Consider the following 20,874-nt stretch of genomic DNA (forward strand, 5'->3'; position numbering starts at 1 on the left):
GGGTAGTGTACCTGGTATAGGAAAGCAAAAGAAGAAGAGGAATGGTCAGTGCAGCAGTAGCATACACAGCAGCAGCAGCAACAGAAAAACAGCAACACAACCCCATCAGTCAGGTTTTTGTTATCAACGGTAAACCAACCAAACAAAATCCAGTAATACCCAGTGGGAGAAACCAGCAACAGATCTAAACCAAACAGAGGCCTAGTGAACTCAGAAAACCCAAAACACTCAACTGAAACAATGTTGAACCAGCGGAGAGACCAGGAAAACTGAGCTGAAAACCCAGCAATGTCCCCATAAATACAGGCTAAGTAGAGAAGGAAACAGATGCAGAAAACAATAGCCTCTGATTTGTTATGTTCAAAAATCCAGCACACTCTTAACTCTCTATTACTCTGAATTTAGGCTGACCTATTCAAGGTTTGAAAGTCCAGCCTTGTTTTTGGCTTTTTCTTTTATCTCTCAACACTCAAAACTGTCCAGCCTCTAAACTTAACTGTCCAGACCCTTTAACTCTAAAAATCAGCCTATTTATAAGCCAGAAATGGCAAGCCCCCAGGCTGCCTTGATCCCCTCAGCCTTTATTCTGCCCATACCCCTTAATCCTCATGCCTAAATGTCTTTTCTTGGTCCCCACTATATTGTTCCCCATGCTTGTCCTATTTGTTTTAATCAAGAGTCATGGGTGTATTATAATATTCACTTAATTCCCATGCTTGTTGTTTTGTTCCCCATTGTCATTAGGTTAATAGTATTTTAATTACCACTTGACATGCTTTTAACTTAACACCTGATTAAACTCTGTCAAATGCGAAAATTACCCTTAACAACTGCATATTACTGTATTACCCTAACTTTAATAGTCAGTATATAAACCCCTCTGAATTTAGCTAATCACTGACTACTAACTAATCAACTTAAACTCAATACTGATTTTAGGTTGGCCTGTTAGGTTTCTACAGCTATACCCAACTCTCAGCCTAAGTTCAGCCAATGATTCAAACTCAATCAAACAAGGGTGACAATCAAATGGTATGAGTTGGTCATATTGGGAGCCAATCCTGACCAACTCAAAACCAATTGATCCAATAGGCAGTTGAGGATGCAAACTAAGATCGAAGAACTACTGCAACAGGCCTATTGATACAAGTCTCACCATAGGTAAGAGGAACAGGCTAGTAATCACATTGAAATGAGCAGACTCAAATTTTCTAGTTTTTCAAGTGAACTTAGTTGACGACACTTATTTAATAGACTATATGCACACAATGGATAATAACAAACAGACTAAAACACCAAGACAGAGTGATTCACATCTCTGAGGCAAAATAGGGAACCTAAGTATTAACTGACTATTTGATGATTTTAATCAAGTTGCATACATAGTTCATCACAAATAGTGTTACAACCCATATCCACATGTGTTAGTTCATGCCATATATTAGTTAACATAAATCCAAAAAGGAATTATCTTTGAGATGATAAGAAGTCAATCCTATTGGTCTTAAGTGATACAAGAGTGTATAAGAGTGATTAACCAGTATTAGAAGTTAAACGAATCAAAGATGTTGTAACTTGTATTTTCAGGTAATCTAGCGGCGCTTAATACACTCAAGAGGTCATTTATTAAGGTATTTTAATCATATAATATCCGTATCATAAGTTTTGAAGTCAAACGAGTTATGAAACAAAAGTCGACAAAAGTTGTCGCAACTTAGGTTCATAATTTTACTTAAACATTAGGTCAAATGTTTCTAATCTTTTCTCATAATTTACAAGGAATTACGGGGTGATATAATAACCAAATTCGACCCCCGAGCCTCCCTTGAAAGCGTTTATCCATGGGGACTCAAGGTACATATGCTCTATGACTGAGACTACGCCAAGCACCTCTCTATGGGACCCACTAAGTCGGTTTAAGATATTTGGACCTATATAGGATGACTCCAACCCGTTTTAAGTCATTTCTTTTCACTATTTCAGACCTTAGAACCCTAGGAACATCCTCTCAAGGTTCTCTCAAGATTCAAGACCCAAAAAAAGGGCAAACAACACAAATCAAGTGTCGGGAATTCCGCGGCGCTAGTAAGTCTCTTGTTCTTCTTGTTGTTGCTCATTTTTGTGTCGTTCCAGCTCGTGTGGGAGGTGGTTTTAAAGGGTTTATGTTCTGTAAATACTCCCTAATGTTCTTAATATCAATACTAGGTGATTTCAAGTCTTCTAAAGTGATTCTAGTGCCGAAAAACACTAATTGATCGCTAGTTTCATTTTTTTGTTGTTGTGGCAGCATTGGAGGGATATTTCTTGGAAATTTAAGGTCAAATTGGAGTTGTTCTTTCTTTATAAAGGTAAGTAACCTCTTAATCTATATGTATTTAAGATTATCCAAGTTGCGGCTAAGCCATTGAAGCTAGAACTTGTGAGATATATATCGAAAGGCTTGGTAGTAATGTTATTATTTTGTGGACTGTTTTGCGTTGTTGTTGGGCTGCGTATTTTACTACTATCTTGTGGAGTTTTGGAGGAGGAAGGGTGTGGATAAACACCATATATATGTAGGTTTATGGGCTGATAGTTATTCGTAATATTTTCAGGTTGTTTGACACGACTACGGTGGTCGTCGTATGTATGGAGTGATTAGGCTGTGTGTGAACTATTTTGGGAGGCTCAATATGTTTATTATTGATGTTGTTTGGGCTGTTTGGTGACTGTTTTGAATGGTGTGAGGTCATATATATAGGGGATGTGCTGTCCGTTTCATCGTAAAATAGGTTGTGGTCGATACATAATAGTTATGACGCTTAAATGATAACGATAGTATCGTTTCTCTTATTGTAGACTAAGGAGTTTTGACAATTGCATAGCTTGAGATTGGGGCATTATATACAAGGTATGTGAGGCTATTCCTTTCCTTCTTTTGCACGACTCCGATTGTACATAATGTAATGAACGAGCTTCCAAGATACTCTACTCTTAGAAGCTAGCAGTACTTACATTGTTTTCCCTCTTATGGAACGATTGATGTTAATGTTACTTCTCTTATTCTTATGTTATCAATGTTGTTCGTACTTCCTAAATCTTATAAGGTTCATAGTGAAGAGTTAGTCCTAATAACGTGTATAGAGGATACCGACCTTACGTCACTCCGAAAGGTTTAGAATGTGATTCCATGAGTCGAGCATGCATTATATATATGTATCTATTTTACTCTACCGAGCCACGCTATAGTTGGCCGGGTACGACACCTATTGTGCAACCATTAATCAGTTGGGTTTTACCGAGCTCCACGTGGCCGGGTACGATTCTACCGAGCCTATTATGGCCGGGTACGATATGATGATGATGATGCCCACAGAGGCGAATGCTTTAAAGGTTTATGTATTTATACATATGTATCATGCATTTCATGTAAGTAGCCCTCAGAGGTACTAAGATGTTACAGGTTGTATATTTTCTATCCTTGCTTACATTACTGATCGTATTTATGGTTCCTTGCCTTACATACTCAGTACTTTATTCGTACTGACGTCCTTTTATTTGTGGACGCTGCATGTCGTGCTGCAGGTCCTGATAGACAGGCAGGTGCAGCTCCCCACCACAGTAGACTGTCCAGTTCAGCGGTGATTGGCGAGATCCCTTCTCCGGACTTGCCTTGGTCTTGGTATACAATTTTTGTTATAGACATTATGGGCATGTCGGGGCCCTGTTCCGGCTATGTTGCAACACTTATGTTCTTTTAGAGGCTCATAGACAGGTGTCAGCTCATGTATAGTTTGGTATGCCTTATCGGCTAGTTTTTGTTGTATAGTCTTTCATAGTAGCGTGGTAGCTCATACCTTATACGTAGTTTCTTGATTGTCTGGTCATCCCCTGCTATGTATGTTCATGCCGTCATATTTTATTGCTGGTTGTCCATGATCTAGGTCTACCATTTATATTGATCTCGTCAGCCTTAAAAGATAATAATGAAGGTTAGATGAAATGTACGTTGGTGCTCGGCAAGTGTGGTCGGGTGCTAGTCATGGCCCTTCAGTTTGGGTCGTGACAAACTTGGTATCAGAGCAAGTCTGTCCTAGGGGTTGTCTATGAGCCGTGTCTAGTAGAGTCTTGATTATGGATGTGTAGCACGCCACATTTATAATCAGGAGGCTACATGACATCTAGGGTTGTTACCTTCTTCCTGAATCTAGATCGTGCGTAGAGTTGAGTCGTAAGTGTTCGTCTCTAATATTCACCTTGTTTTTTTCAGTGATGCCTTCGACTAGGAAGCAAACGATTAGTAGACGGCTTGATACAGCAGCGGGAGAGGGTACCAGTCAGGTGCCCCAAGTCAGAGCAGGACAAAGTGAGGCTCAAAGTGAGATGCCCTCTCATACCTCATCTACTCCATCTCCTCCAGAGGATATTAGAAGGCACCCAGCGCCTCCAGTTCCTCCGTCTGGCACTCCAGACCAGGATATGCGGAGTGCTTTGCAGTTATTGACTAGCTTGGTAGCTGCTCAGGATCAGAGGCAGAATACAGGTGCAGTTAGTACAAGAGTTCGTGATTTTATTAATTTAGACCCTCCAGTGTTTACCGGATCAGACCCCAAGGAGGACCCACAGACTTTTATTGACCAAGTTCATCGTACACTTCGGGTTATGCATGTTAGTGATACAGAGGCAGTAGAGTTGGCTTCTTATCGGTTACGGGATTTAGCGGTTCTCTGGTATGATAGTTGGGAGAGATCCAGGGGTCCGAACCCTCCTCCAGCTGTGTGGAAGGAATTTTCTGAGGCCTTTCTTCGTCACTACTTGCCAGTTGAGATACGACGAGCTAGAGCTGATAAGTTCTTGAACCTTAGACAAGGTAATATGAGTGTGCGAGAGTACAGTATGCAGTTTGATTCTTTGGCAAGGTATGCTCCCCATATGGTGGCCGAGATGAGTGATAGGGTGCATATGTTCATGAATGGGTTGGGACCACATCTGATAAATGAGTGTACGACAGCCTCCTTGGTGGAGGGCATAGATATTTCCCGTATTCAAGCTTATGCCCAGACCCTAGAGGATCGTAAGCGCCAGCAGAGGGCAGTTAGGGAGTAGGATAGGGGCCAGCATAAGAGGGCGAGAGTTTGCAGGGTATTCTGATGACTTCAGAGGCCGCATCAGGCCACAGTTTTCGAGGAGTTCGGCGCCACCTGTAGCTAGTGCTCCTCCACAGTTTCAGAGGCCTCGATATGATCGATCCTATTCTGGTCCAGGTCAGAGTTTGCGGGCATCTGGCTCGCAACATCACAGGGATACTAGTCAGATGAGACCCCCAACACCACATTGTGATCAGTGCGGCAAGGCCCACTTTGGACTGTGTCGTCGAGGTTCTGATGCATGCTATTCGTGCGGGCAGCCTGGCCATATGATGCGGGATTGTCCTAATAGAGGAGGTGATGGTATGGCTCAGCCGACTGGATCTGTGTCTAGTTCTTCCTCATCAGTTCGACCTCCAGCACGGGGTTTTCAGCAGTCGACAGGTCGTAGTAGGGGTAGAGGTGCAGTGCCGAGTTCGAGTGGTGCTCAAAATCGAACCTATGCTCTAGTAGGTCGACAGGATCTCGAGTCGTCTCCAGATGTTATTACAGGTATTATATCTGTGTTTTCTTATGATGTATATGCGTTGATTGATCCGGGATCTACATTATCATATGTTACACCCTTTGTGTCTAATAAGTTTGGCATTGAACCTGAATTGATAAGTAAACCCCTCGCGGTATCTACTCCGATAGGAGATTCTGTGATTGCTAGAAGGATATTCCAAAGACGGCCTTCCGGACAAGATATGGGCACTTTGAGTTCTTGGTGATGTCGTTCGGGCTAACAAATGCCCCAGCAGCTTTTATGGATCTCATGAATACTATATTCAGCCCTATCTTGATGTGTTCATGATTGTATTCATTGATGACATTCTAGTATATTCTCGTTCGGAGGCGGAACACGCGGGCCACTTGCGGATAGTATTACAGACGCTTCAGGATCGTAAGTTATATGCTAAGCTCTCCAAATGTGAATTCTGGCTGAACTCAGTAGCATTCCTTGGCCATGTGATATCTGATGAGGGTATTAGTGTCGACACTAAGAAGATCGATGCAGTAAAGAATTGGCCGAGACCTACAACACCATCAGAAGTCCGCAGCTTCCTAGGGCTAGCAGGATATTATAGGCGGTTTGTAGAAGGATTTTCCTCTATATCATCACCATTGACTAAGTTAACACAAAAAGCTACCAAATTCCAGTGGTCTGACATTTGTGAACGTAGTTTTCAGGAGTTGAAGAATCGATTGACATCTGCACCAGTGCTCACTCTTCCTGAAGGAACAGAAGGTTATGTGGTATATTATGATGCCTCAGGTATAGGTTTGGGGTGCGTATTGATGCAGCGTGGGAATGTGATTGCTTATGCATCAAGACAATTGAAGAAGCATGAAAAGAATTATCCAACCCATGATTTGGAATTGGCTACAGTAATATATGTTTTGAAGATATGGCGACACTACTTATACGGCGTCCATGTTGACATCTACACAGATCACAAGAGTTTACAATACATCTTCAAGCAGAAAGAGTTGAATTTGAGGCAGCGTAGGTGGCTTGAATTATTGAAAGACTACGACGTCGAGATATTGTATCATCCCGGTAAAGCCAATGTTGTGGCAGACGCTCTCAGCCGTAAATCAATGGGAAGCTTAGTACATATTGAGGCAGGTAGATGGGGGTTGATTAAAGAGCTTCATCAGCTAGCCAATATGAGAATCAGATTGTTAGACTCTGATGACGGAGGTGTTACTGTACAGAATACATCAGAATCATCTTTGGTAGACGAGGTAAAAGCACGACAATATGAAGATCCTATCTTAGTACGATTAAGAGAAAGCATTCAACAGTGTAAAAGTATGGCTTTTGGGATCGGAAAAGATGGGGCACTGAGATACCAGAGCCGATTGTGTGTGCCTAATGTGGCAGGGTTGCGAGAGAAGATTATGAATGAGATTCATCAATCCCGATATTCCATCCATCCCGGCTCGACAAAGATGTATCATGATGTCAGGAGCAATATTGGTGGGATAATATGAAGAAGTCTATTGCAGAATTTGTAGCCCAGTGTCCCAATTGTCAACAAGTAAAGATAGAACATCAAAAACCCAGTGGATTGCTTCAAAATATAGAGATTCCGACCTGGAAGTGGGAGGTGATTAATATGGACTTCATTATTGGATTACCTCGCTCTTATCATAAGTTTGACTCCATCTGGGTGATAATTGATCGACTTACAAAATGTGCCCATTTTCTGCCATTGAAGACAACTTACACGGCTGAAGATTATGCAAAGTTGTATATCAAGGAGATTGTTAGGCTTCATGGTGTGCCCATATCTATTATATCAGACCGAGGAGCTCAATTTACGGCTAACTTTTGGAGGTCTTTCCAGAAGGGTTTAGGCACACAGGTAAATCTCAGCACTGCATTTCATCCGCAGACTGATGGACAGGCTGAACGTACCATTCAGAAACTGGAAGATATGCTACGAGCATGTGTTTTAGATTTTAAGGGGAATTGGGATGATCATCTTCCACTCATAGAATTCGCCTATAACAATAGCTACCATTCCAATATTAAAATGGCCCCATACGAGGCACTATACGGGAGGAGATGTAGATCACCAGTTGGATGGTTCGAAGTCGGTGAAACAGAATTATATGGGCCAGATTTGATTCACCAAGCTATTGAGAAGGTGAAAGTGATACAGGAGCGATTGAGGACGGCACAAAGCAGGCAAAAATCTTATTCTGATGTCCGACGTCGTGATCTAGAGTTTGAGATTGGTGATTGGGTTTTCCTGAGGATCTCACCAATGAAGGGTATTATGCGTTTTGGGAAGAACGGTAACCTGAGTCCAGGGTATATCGGGCCGTATAAAATTCTTCGACGGATTGGACAGGTTGCTTATGAGTTAGAATTGCCATCCGAATTGGAATTTGTCCACCCGGTATTCCATGTATCTATGTTGAGAAAATGTATTGGAGACCCTTCTCGAGTCATCCCTATCAAATATGTACAAGTTACAGAGGACCTATCATATGAAGAAGTGCCAGTGGCGATATTAGATCGGCAAGTCTGCAAGCTGAGAACAAAAGATGTAGCTTCCGTCAAAGTATTATGGAGAACAAAAATATGGAAGAAATGACATGGGAAGCAGAAGAGGAGATGAAGTCTAAATACCCTTACTTATTCCAGAATGAAGATAACAAGGATGCTGGTGGAAAACAGGATACATTGGAAGGTGAAACGGCTCTATGAGGTAAGCATAAATTGAGAATACTCCTCCTTAATACAAAATGGTGATATGTAGATAATGTAAATACGCATAATGCTTTGTGTAGCCTTGTGAAGCCATATGTTGGGCTTAATTACTTGCAAGTTTTGCTAGTGACCATTTTATAGGGGAAAATTGATCGAAAATTTCCATTGGAATCCACGATGATTTAAACTCCCCATAAACCCTTACATTCGAGGACGAATGTTCCTAAGGGGGGAGGGTGTTACAACCCATATCCACATGTGTTAGTTCATGCCATATATTAGTTAACATAAATCCAAAAAGGAATTATCTTTGAGATGATAAGAAGTCAATCCTATTGGTCTTAAGTGATACAAGAGTGTATAAGAGTGATTAACCAGTATTAGAAGTTAAACGAATCAAGGATGTTGTAACTCGTATTTTCAGGTAATCTAGCGGCGCTTAATACACTCAAGAGGTCATTTATTAAGGTATTTTAATCATATAATATCCGTATCATAAGTTTTGAAGTCAAACGAGTTATGAAACAAAAGTCGACAAAAGTTGTCGCAACTTAGGTTCATAATTTTACTTAAACATTAGGTCAAATGTTTCTAATCTTTTCTTATAATTCAAAGGGAATTACGGGGTGATATACCAACCAAATTAAATATCTATGAGTCTAGTTTCCAACGCATTAAACCGTTCATCGATACGATCTCGGAGTAGAGAGATATTCGCGTTTTCGCGAGACTGCGCCAAGCACCTCTCTATGGGGCCCACTAAGTCGGTTTAAGATATTTGGACCTATATAGGATGACTCCAACCCGTTTTAAGTCATTTCTTTTCACTATTTTCAGACCTTAGAACCCTAGGAACATCCTCTCAAGGTTCTCTCAAGATTCAAGACCCAAAAAAGGGCAAACAACACAAATCAAGTGTCGGGAATTCCGTGGCGCTAGTAAGTCTCTTGTTCTTCTTGTTGTTGCTCATTTTTGTGTCGTTCCAGCTCGTGTGGGAGGTGGTTTTAAAGGGTTTATGTTCTGTAAATACTCTATAATGTTCTTAATATCAATCCTAGGTGATTTCAAGTCTTCTAAAGTGATTCTAGTGCCGAAAAACACTAATTGATCGCTAGTTTCATTTTTTTGTTGTTGTGGCAGCATTGGAGGGATATTTCTTGGAAATTTAAGGTCAAATTGGAGTTTTTATTTCTGTATAAAGGTAAGGAACCTCTTAATCTATATGTATTTAAGATTATCCAAGTTGCGGCTAAGCCATTGAAGCTAGAACTTGTGAGATATATATCGAAAGGCTTGGTAGTAATGTTATTGTTTTGTGGACTGTTTTGTGTTGTTGTTGGGCTGCGTATTTTACTACTATCTTGTGGAGTTTTGGAGGAGGAAGGGTGTGGAGAAACACCATATATATGTAGGTTTATGGGCTGATAGTTATTCGTAATATTTCCAGGTTGTTTGACACGACTACGGTGGTCGTCGTATGTATGGAGTGATTAGGCTGTATGTGAACTATTTTGGGAGGCTCAATATGTTTATTATTGATGTTGTTTGGGCTGTTTGGTGACTGTTTTGAATGGTGTGAGGTCATATATATAGGGGAGGTGCTGTCCGTTTCATCGTAAAATAGGTTGTGGTCGATACATAATAGTTATAACGCTTAAATGATAACGATAGTATCGTTTCTCTTATTGTAGACTAAGGAGTTTTGACAATTGCATAGCTTGAGATTGGGGCAGTATATACAAGGTATGTGAGGCTATCCCTTTCCTTCTTTTGCACGACTCCGATTGTACATAATGTAATGAACGAGCTTCCAAGATACTCTACTCTTAGAAGCTAGCAGTACTTACATTGTTTTCCCTCTTATGGAACGATTGATGTTAATGTTACTTCTCTTATTCTTATGTTATCAATGTTGTTCGTACTTCCTAAATCTTATAAGGTTCATAGTGAAGAGTTAGTCCTAATAACGTGTATAGAGGATACCGACCTTACGTCACTCCGAAAGGTTTAGAATGTGATTCCATGAGTCGAGCATGCATTATATATATGTATCTATTTTACTCTACCGAGCCACGCTATAGTTGGCCGGGTACGACACCTATTGTGCAACCACTAATCAGTTGGGTTTTACCGAGCTCCACGTGGCCGGGTACGATTCTACCGAGCCTATTATGGCCGGGTACGATATGATGATGATGATGCCCACAGAGGCGAATGCTTTAAAGGTTTATGTATTTATACATATGTATCATGCATTTCATGTAAGTAGCCCTCAGAGGTACTAAGATGTTACAGGTTGTATATTCTCTATCCTTGCTTACATTACTGATCGTATTTATGGTTCCTTGCCTTACATACTCAGTACTTTATTCATACTGACGTCCTTTTATTTGTGGACGCTGCATGTCGTGTTGCAGGTCCTGATAGACAGGCAGGTGCAGCTCCCCCACCACAGTAGACTGTCCAGTTCTGCGGTGATTAGCGAGATCCCTTCTCCGGACTTGCCTTGGTCTTGGTATGCAATTTTTGTTATAGACATTATGGGCATGTCGGGGCCCTGTTCCGGCTATGTTGCAACACTTATGTTCTTTTAGAGGCTCATAGACAGGTGTCGGCTCATGTATAGTTTGGTATGCCTTGTCGGCTAGTTTTTGTTGTATAGTCTTTCATAGTAGCGTGGTAGCTCATACCTTATACGTAGTTTCTTGATTGTCTGGTCATCCCATGCTATGTATGTTCATGCCGTCATATTTTATTGTTGGTTGTCCATGATCTAGGTCTACCATTTATATTGATCTCGTCAGCCTTAAAAGATAATAATGAAGGTTAGATGAAATGTACGTTGGTGCTCGGCAAGTGTGGTCGGGTGCTAGTCATGGCCCTTCAGTTTGGGTCGTGACAAACTTGGTATCAGAGCAAGTCTGTCCTAGGGGTTGTCTATGAGCCGTGTCTAGATTAACAAATGAACAAAAGAATTGACTAAATAAGAGGTCTACTTGAAGATGGACAGAACTGAAAGAAAATGATAGAAAGAATCATCAAATTAGCTAGACATGCTGACAAACACAAATAGAAATTCAAATAGTGACAGAAGGGACAAGGAAACTTATCTTGGGAGCTCAAAACAAAACAAACCAGGCTTGAACTTGGACTCGACCATTTTTGGGGTCGAATGGACCTTAATCGAGTGTTCTCAACTGAGAACACTTCGACTAAGGTCGATTAGACCCCACATCGTCTTTCAATTCGGACAGACCTCAACTTTTGGTCTTTTTAGGGTTCTTCGTGGTCTGATTTGGGGTTCGTTCAGTTCTAGTCAGATTTGAACGGAACCAACAGCGTTTAGGGTATGAGGGAGGCTAGGAGGTGTTGTGGTATGAGTTTGGGGTCGGTGGGTGTAGATCTAGTTTTGCTCGAATCTTCGATTGAAGATTCGAGAAGCTGCAGGGTGATTCGAGGTAAATGGTTAATGGATTCATATTCAGGGTGGTTGGGTGCATCAGAGGTGTTATTTTGGTAGTCATCGGAGCCGTGGTTGCTGGGTTTACGGTGGGGGAATCCTAAGGCGGTTAGGGTTTGAGAGGGGGGTTCTGGGGACGAAGATGAACATTGGGCGAGGGGGGTTTGGTTTGGGGCGTGGGGTGACAGATTGGGATTTATATACGGGATGGGTGGTTTAATCCTGGCCGCTGGATCAATCAAGATCGATGGCCAGGATTAGGGGAGCTTAACAATACGATGTCGTTTGGTTAAGTATGGGGGGTCGGTTCGAACCAGGCAACGGGTCGGGTTCAGAGAACGAGTAAGGGAGGTGAGATCCTGGCCGTTGGATTGATTTAATCCAACGGCTCCGATTAAAAGGAACAAAACGACGCCGTTTGAGGCGTCAGGAAGCTTGACCAAATTGGACCGGGTATGGGGTTGCTTTGGGCCTAGATTTGGGTCTACCTAGGGTGGCCCAATCCCGATTTCCTTCATTTTTCACCCATTTTCCTTCTTTTCTTTTAATTATCAAAATTAAACAAAAATCCTAAATAAATTATAAAAATCAAAAATAAAATTACACATATATTATTTAACACCTATAATAATTAAAACACAATATATATATATATAAAATAAAATAAAATCACACACACAATGACAAAAAATACACGTGCATATTATTTTGTGATTTTCTTTTAACCAAATTATGGTTAATTAATTCGTAAATGCACCACTAATTCCTAAATGCATGCAACATGTGTTTTTGTATTTTTAACTATAGCAAGGCGAGCATTTGCGGATAGAATAATTATCAAAACATCACGCAAATTCCCAAAATTATACCCGAAGGTAACTTGTTTTATTTCTTTTTCGATTTCTTTTGGAGTAGTTTCCGTGAAGCAAAAATCACGTGCTCACACTTACCAAAAGAGTTGGGCCTAGATCAAGTGATTAAAACAATCAAGGTCATAAAACCAACCACCGTTTCAAACTAACAATTGTTCTTTGTTTGAAAAATTGAAAATAGGTGCAATCCAAAGCAACCGTGCCAGAAGCAGGTGCAACAAAAAGGGAAAAGATGTGCAAGATCTAGAAACAGCTTCGCAGCAATGATCAACCCAAAAGGGAAGTTTCCTCCAAATTCTTTCCTGCATTTTTACTAAAAAAAAAAGAAGAAAATGAAATTAAAAAAATTGAACTGAAAATAAAGAGATAAGAAGAAATTTTTTTTTTAAAAAATGATAGCTTAGGATTCCCAACCTCAATCTTTTACGCTCTTGCCAACTTTAGGTCTCCACTCCTAAGTTGAGATATTTAGACATAGGGCCTTCATTCCCTAGTCGCCTTTTGCCAACATTAGGGCTCCAATCCCTGAAGTTGAGATTTTTAAACATAGGGCCTCTATTCCCTAGTCGCCTTTTGCCAACATTAAGGCTCCAATCCCTGAGTTGAGATTTTAGACATAGGGCCTCCATTCCCTTGTCGCCTTTTGCCAACATTGGGGCTCCAATCCCTGAGTTGAGATTTGAGACATAGGGCCTCCATTACCTAGTCGCATTTTTTGCCAACATTAGGGCTCCAATCCCTAAGCTGAAATTTTAGACATAGGGCCTCCATTCCCTTGTCGTCTTTTTGCCAACATTAGGGCTCTAATCCCTGAGTTGAGATTTTAGACATAGGGCCTCTATTCCCTAGTCGCCTTTTTTGCCAATATTAGGGCTCCAATCCCTGAGTTGAGATTTTAGACATAAGGCCTCCATTCCCTAGTCACTTTTTTGCCAACATTAGGGCTCCAATCCCTGAGTTGAGATTTTTCAGACATAGGGCCTCCATTCCCTAATCGCCTTTTTGCCAACATTAGGGCTCCAATCCCTGAGTTGAGATTTTAGACATAGGGCCTCCATCCCCTAGTCGCCTTTCTTTACCAACATTAGGGCCCCAATCCCTGAGTTGAGATTTTAGACATAGGGCCTCCACTCCCTAGTTGCCTTTTGCTAACATTAGGGCTCCAATCCCTGAGTTGAGATTTTAGACATAGGGCCTCCATACCCTAGTCGCCTTTCTTTACCAACATTAGGGCCCTAATCCCTGAGTTGAGATTTTAGACATAGGGCCTCCATTCCCTAGTCACCTTTCTTTACCAACATTAGGGCTCCAATCCCTGAGTTGAGATTTTAGACATAGCCTCCACTCTCTGGTCGCCTTTTGCCAACATTAGGGCTCCAATCCCTGAGTTGAGATTTTTAGACATAGAGCCTCATTCCCTAGTCGCCTTTTTACCAACATTAGGGCTCCAATCCCTGAGTTGAGATTTTTAGATATAGGAATCCATTCCCTAAATCTCCTCCTCCTGAAGGCACACAATCCTTATGTTATCGCTTTCCAAAAGTTAGTTGCAAATAACTCACAAAATTTTCCTAGTGTAAACTGGGCCAGAAAATTTCGTTCATCTATTTGTTTTGGTGTCTGAGCAGGTTTTACCCCGAGGCACAGGGTTCGAGATGACCAAAAGAATGAGTCTCAATCCAGAACAAAGAAAAGAAGAAAAGAACAAAAATAAAGAAGTGAACTCAAAGGTTGAAATAGAGAAGGATGCAGACTGCTCAAGATATGATTGAAGTCACAAGCTTCGTATGTCCCGCCTTGGTCCAAAGTTGAATAAAGAACCATTACCTACAGTTGACAAGCATCAAGGTTCAGATCGGAGTCCACAACAAGAACCAGCCAAGACTCAAGATCAAGCTTCAAAAGGTTTATAGATATGAACCTTGTAACTCGTAGTTGATAGGTTTAGCTAGTTTAGCTTTTTATTTTCCATTTTTTGGTGTAATAAGGAGTTCAACAAGTAGTAGCAGCAACAACAACAGTGAAATCACAGTTTTCCGGTAGTCCCAACTACCAAAACCTTCAGAACTACACTGACCTGATTCTTTTATAGCCAAGGATATGTAGGCAACCTTTGAAGCAAGGTTCAGTCATATTCATATCTAAAAAAATGCTTCTCATGGAGTGTCAAACGGGCAAAAATCCCTCATAATTTCTCATTTTATCTTTGCCCAAAAATCCTTCGTGTCTTCGAGCAAAGAGGGCCAGTTGTAAGCACATGATTTTTGCCTCACATGAATTATTCCTACAGAATTCCAAAAAAAATTAGATTTTCTCTTTTAATCATTTGTTATTCTAGGAATTATTGTAGAATTTTTCTGATTGTTTGCATTTTCGTGTGCATGTTTAATCTTATTTAATTCATAAAAAATACAAAAATACATCGCATTTGCATTTAAGATTTAATTTTACATATTTTAGATTAATTGGTAAATTAGTTTGTTTTACAAAAATGGAAAATCACAAAAAATATAATAATTCATTTTTTGCATTGCTTAATTTTTAGCGTTGAATTTTGGTAGTTTTCCCTTAATTGGGTATTTAATTAGTTGTGGTAATTATTATTTAGAGTTAATTAATTTAATGTGGTAGGATAGTTTGGTTTAAGAATTAATTTGGGTTTTGATTTTCAATTTGGAAAAAGGAAAATAATTTTTGAAATTGAATTGAAAGAAAAGGAAAAGAAATTGAAAAGCTTGATTTTTAGGCCTAATATATGAAATTCACCCAGGCCCAAGTCTTTATTCCCCACTTACCCGTCCAAACCCGGTCAAAATTGGCCCAAACCCATGTGATACCCGACCAAACCAAGCCTAGATCCGCCCCAACCCGATCCAAATTTCGCTCAGAACCAAACGACCCCGTTTCGATCATTTTCAATCTGAGCCATTGATTTCCCTTTAATCCAACGGTTGGGAACTAGGGTCTGTTTTAGTATAAAAATGTCCGAACACTGCCCCCCTAACTCATCTCCTTCGTCTCTTTCACTTTCAGAACACTCCTCTAACCTTAAAGCGCCGCCCTAAAATTCCACCATCTCAGGCCGGCGGCGCCACCCCCAAGTTGTCCCAAATCAACATCACGGAATCCCCACTGTTCCCTCTCTCCCAATCTCTAATTGTTTGCCTTCGAATCACCCTGGTTTCTTCCGAATCTCGAATCTGAGTTCAAGCCCTAAAAGCTAAAATTAAATTTGTGCATGCAAGGTTATTTCTTTGAAGTTTCCTGAGTGTTCAAGGCTTGGTTTATCACAGAATAATGATATTCGCTTGTTCTTGAAAAAGAACAGGCGATTGACATTATTTTGGGTTAAATCAGAATGTCTCCAGTGATCTCAAGTTTAATTGGTGAGTTTTTCTTCGTCTTTTTGTCTGTTCTTGTTGTTTTACCTCATATTCTTCTTCTTTTCTTCTCCGTTTATTTGAGTCTATCTTCTGACCGAAATTTTGAATGGTTTCGAACCTGGTTTTGCCTTTTAGGTTAATTTGTTTGGTCGTATTTATTCCCGCTCATTTTTTTTAGTTTTTCTTTTCAATCTTTAAAAGCTGCGCTTGATTTTGTTTGTTCACTCGTTAGTTTTAAGTTTAAACTTCTGATTTTTGCCTTGTTATTTTAGTATCGTAGTTTAGTTAATTATATTTATTTCAATTGGTTAGCTTAGTTAATTCCGTATTAATCAGTCAATTAGTGTAGGTTTTAGTTTTCGAAATCCTTAAGTTCTTCCGTCTATTTGTTTACTGATTTGATTTAGTTTATCTTTGCTACTTGGGCTTTGAGGCCGGTTTGGACCTCACCTTAAGGAGTTTGTTTGGTTTCTTGGGTCGGATCTGAGCCCAGGTCTGGTTGAGCTATTGGGTCAATTCGACCCATTTGGTTTCCTAAGGTAAAAACAGAGGGTCTGGGGGTTAATTTAGGAAATCTAAGTTGGGGAATCTGATGTAAAGGAAGCTTCCTAGAAGCTGGCCTTTGGGACTATTTTGAAAACTGATTTTTTAAGCTAAGGGTATTTGAGCAAAAATGGAAATATCAAAAGATTTAAAGTGCAATAATTGAATTCATTTTAGGCTGCCCTAACACCTTGCCTATAAAGGCATCCTTTTCTTCAAGCTCAAGGTAGAATTTAGAGACTGAAAATCCCAAAAAGCTGAAGCGGTTGAGTCTAAAGAAGAATTCCGGAATAACACTGAACCTCACGACATTTCTTTAGAAAAAGTGTTTAAATTCTGCTTGGCTTCTAGTGTTCTTTGATTTCATTGTTTAGCTGAGCATTTTCTGAAAATTTCAAAACCTTGCACTTGGTTAAAATGACTTGAGTTTTAGGTTCTGAAGCTTGGTTTTGAGCTGCTGTTAGAAATCTATTTCATTGTTGTTTTCTTGCTGGGTTACTGATGCTGCTCTTTGCTGCTTCTTCACTTCTTGGTTTCCTTTTTCATTTTCAGGTATCATTTTGCCCTTTGATAAATCTGTGGAGTGTGAATGTACAATTGAGCATGGACATAATGGAAGATTCATGCTATTCGACTTTTGTTCCTCTGTTATTTCGTTTCACTCATGTGTTGTGTTAGTTTAATTATGTGAGAATCCTATTAGTTTTCTATGTAGTATAAGGTGTGTATATTTAATCTTTTGTTTGGTTCTGCTGAAATTTCTGAGTACTAAACTTTAGAATAGTTGACATACCAAGTTCTGTCTGTTGCTTGTATTGAGGTTTTGATTCAAGGCTTAAAGCTCGGCATGGTTTTTTATAATTTGGTATGGGAGTTTGGATAGGGTAAAAGGGGTTTGGATAATGCTGCTTGTATTGAATTCAGGAAAAAATGATTTTGTTTGAAACATAGTCCATTGATTTCAGGAATTTATAACTTATTACTGCCCCTACTTATGTAATGAGCACTCTGAACCTTTCGAAAGGACTTTCAAAAAAAAAAGAAAAAATGAAGTTAAGTTTGATTTTGGCTTTGAGAATTTCTCAGTTTTATTTTAGTTCTCTACATGGGTTTGCTTTAGGAAATTTCGAGCCGTGTGGTATTGTCTAAGTATGTTGAGTTGAAATCAGAATACAGTAGGAGAATCGATCCCTGAATCTTGATATTAATGAGGAATCATTTGTGTAAAGGTTTTGTTATCATATTATGAATCAATTTTTCAGTATAGGATATATGTTAGTACTCAATTGTGCCTCATGTTGTGATTGAGTTCATTTGTATTTGGCTCAAATTTAAAGGTTTGCCTTATAAAATTGTAATGTTTGTCCAAGTACTAGTGTTGAAACGTTAAACTGGGCCACCTGTGTTGGCCCAGTGGTGCTAAACCTCTTCATTAGCGATTGCCTTCTCGATTTGGGCTTCGTATTTAGCCCAATTGTGTTGGTGTGCTTACCAAAGGAAGTGGCGACGGGCAATTAGGACCCGTCGCTGGCCTGGGCCTTCACAACAAACTGAGTTTGGGTTTCATTCATCACATAGTTGACCATTCAGTAATTAGTTTAGCCATTAGCCTAAAAATAAATTAGAAGTTTCCTTTAGCCTTTAATAAATTAATTAGGTTCATTAATTAGTGGAGGTGAGCCGTATTAGATAACACAAATAGCTTATGACCTTTCAAAGCTTAGTTTGAGTTTCCCTTTAAATCAGAATCGAGGTGCGCCGTGCCAAATAAAATCTCAAAAAATGCATGGCCCTCGCTTAATTACTATTTTAATTCTTAGAAATTGAGGAGTACCATTTAGTGGAATTTCCATGGCCCTCGCAAATTTGGAAGTACATATTTTCTTTAGGCGCGCTATTTTAAAAAATTATTTTCCTAAACTCGGGTGTGCATTTCATGTGACCCAAATCCAAATCTCAATAACGTTAAATAAAATATGTCGCGGACTGTGGGTGCATTTCATGTGGCGAGGTTCAAAGACGTGTTTTAAATAATGTTGAATCTTCCTAAAAATAATTTAAAAGCGGCTAACAAGTTAAAAGTATACCATAGGCTAAAACATGTATTAAAATCAGATAGTAGGCCAATTGTAATAGTTTAAGCGACTGTGCTAGAACCACGGAATCCGGAGGTGCCTAACACCTTCCCTCGGGTTAACAGAATTCCTTATTCAGAATTTCTGGTTCGCAGACTTCAAAAGGAAAGTCGAAACTTCCTCGATTTGGGATTTAAAATAAACCGGTGACTTGGGACACCAGAAAACAAATCATCCCAAGTGGCGACTCTGAATAAAATGAATAAATAATCTCATTTCGAATAATGTCACTTAAAGTGGAAAAACTCCCTTATACCCCTCCAGGTGTGTAAAAATGAGGTGTGACAACATGCATGAAAATAAAAATAAATTCTGTTATGAACATTTTGTAGATAATTTGTAGAAACATTGAAATTCTGTATTTTCATATTAATTTTTCAAATGATATGTAGTTTTGTTGTAAATTAAATGTAGAAAACAAGTCATTGTGAGTCTTATTTGACTCATTCCTCACATTCAACCTATTCTACAAATTCACGCATTTTTAAATACAATACAACCATACTTTCTTGAATTTAAAGGTATAACAATATATATAACTTAAAAAACATCTTCTCTTCTGCACAAGTTAGCTCCAAAACAGACGAAGTGGAATAACAAGCTACCATCAAAACTTTTAACACAAAAACACAAAAGCTCAAAAATAAATAAACAACAGTCTACAATTTATCTACAATTGCTGCAATGTAATGTATGTCATGTCTTCTTCTTCTTCTTCGAGTTTCAATATGAAATTCAGCCAAAACCAAGTCTAATCTTCAACAAAACTCCTCAAAATTGAGATATAAACTCCAAACCATATTCCCAATAATTTACAACTACACCCAATCCAAACAAATAATGATTTTTGAAAACCCAAATTTGAATTCAAAGTTTCAAAGCTTTTTAATGGCGGTCAATAGTGGAATTGCTGCTCTCTTTTCCTTTCCTCTTATATTACTGAAGGAACCCGAAATCATAACCATCAAATCGACCAGGCTTGTGCTTATCTTCCCCGGGCACAAAAACATTGGGACAAGATTGCAGAGGTGCCGACAGTGCCTTGGCTATGGAAGAAATAATGGGATTTTGATATAGAAATCATGGGTTTGGGAGGGAAACGTGGGTGAAGGTGTGGGAATTGGAGAGAGAAACGTGGGGGGGTGGGGGGAGTGGTATTAGAAGGAATATATGGTACTATTAAATTAAGAGTATAATTAATACCCTTAAAAATCACAAATGGTATATAATTGGTAATTAGGTATACTAAATGTAATTATATCAAACCTTAAACATTGAGGGTCATATAGTTTTCTATATGGCATAGGAATGTAAAAATTCCTTTTGAGAATGCATTGCGGACTCGTAACACAAGCCACAAGGGCTCGAATATAGAACATTTGGAAGTTAAGTGCCGAATGGATTTCAAGGATTTTGAGCCCTGAAAATTATTTTTAAGTGCTGAAACTGATTTCTTAAATAAACATTTACGTGTTTGGATAGATGTGCTGAAACTGAAAATAAATAGTTGATGTGTTTGGTAGAAAGTGCTGATAAACTATTCTTTTGTTAAAATGACTAAAATACCGTTAAAACTTTACAAAAAATTATAAATTAAAAAATTTCTTTGTAAAGAAAACGATGAACAACAAATATAGTATGAAGAGAAAGTTAGAAAATTTATTTTGGAAAAAATATATTATGAGTTAAAAAATATTGTGAAGGAAAAACTAGTAAAAGTCTTGGTCAAATTAAAAGTGCTTATAAGCTGAAAAGCCATAAGTTGGGTGTCACCAACTTATAACTTATGATTGATTTTAGCCTATAAGCACTTGGCTTTATAAGTACTTTGAATATTTACCAAACACGTAGATAAGTCAAAAAGTACTTATAAGCCAATTTAACTAACTTATAAGCTTAGCCAAACACTCTCTTCGTCCAACAAAAAGAAAAGAATAACACGATTCAAGTTAACTTATTAAATATTTTGCATTAGTTCAAACATCGAGTCCTAAATACTTTGTAAAATAGAACCACATGTCAAAGCTCAAAAATCACATTAATAAATCACACATTTTTTAAGCTTTAAGTAGTATTTTATGGTGCCATATAGAGGTGTCAAATTTGACCCATAATTATGTAACCCGCCCAAATTTTAATGGGTTGGG

This window comes from Nicotiana tabacum, chromosome 7 (assembly GCF_000715075.1).
Source record: "Nicotiana tabacum cultivar K326 chromosome 7, ASM71507v2, whole genome shotgun sequence".
In the NCBI taxonomy this organism is placed as follows: Eukaryota; Viridiplantae; Streptophyta; class Magnoliopsida; order Solanales; family Solanaceae; genus Nicotiana; species Nicotiana tabacum.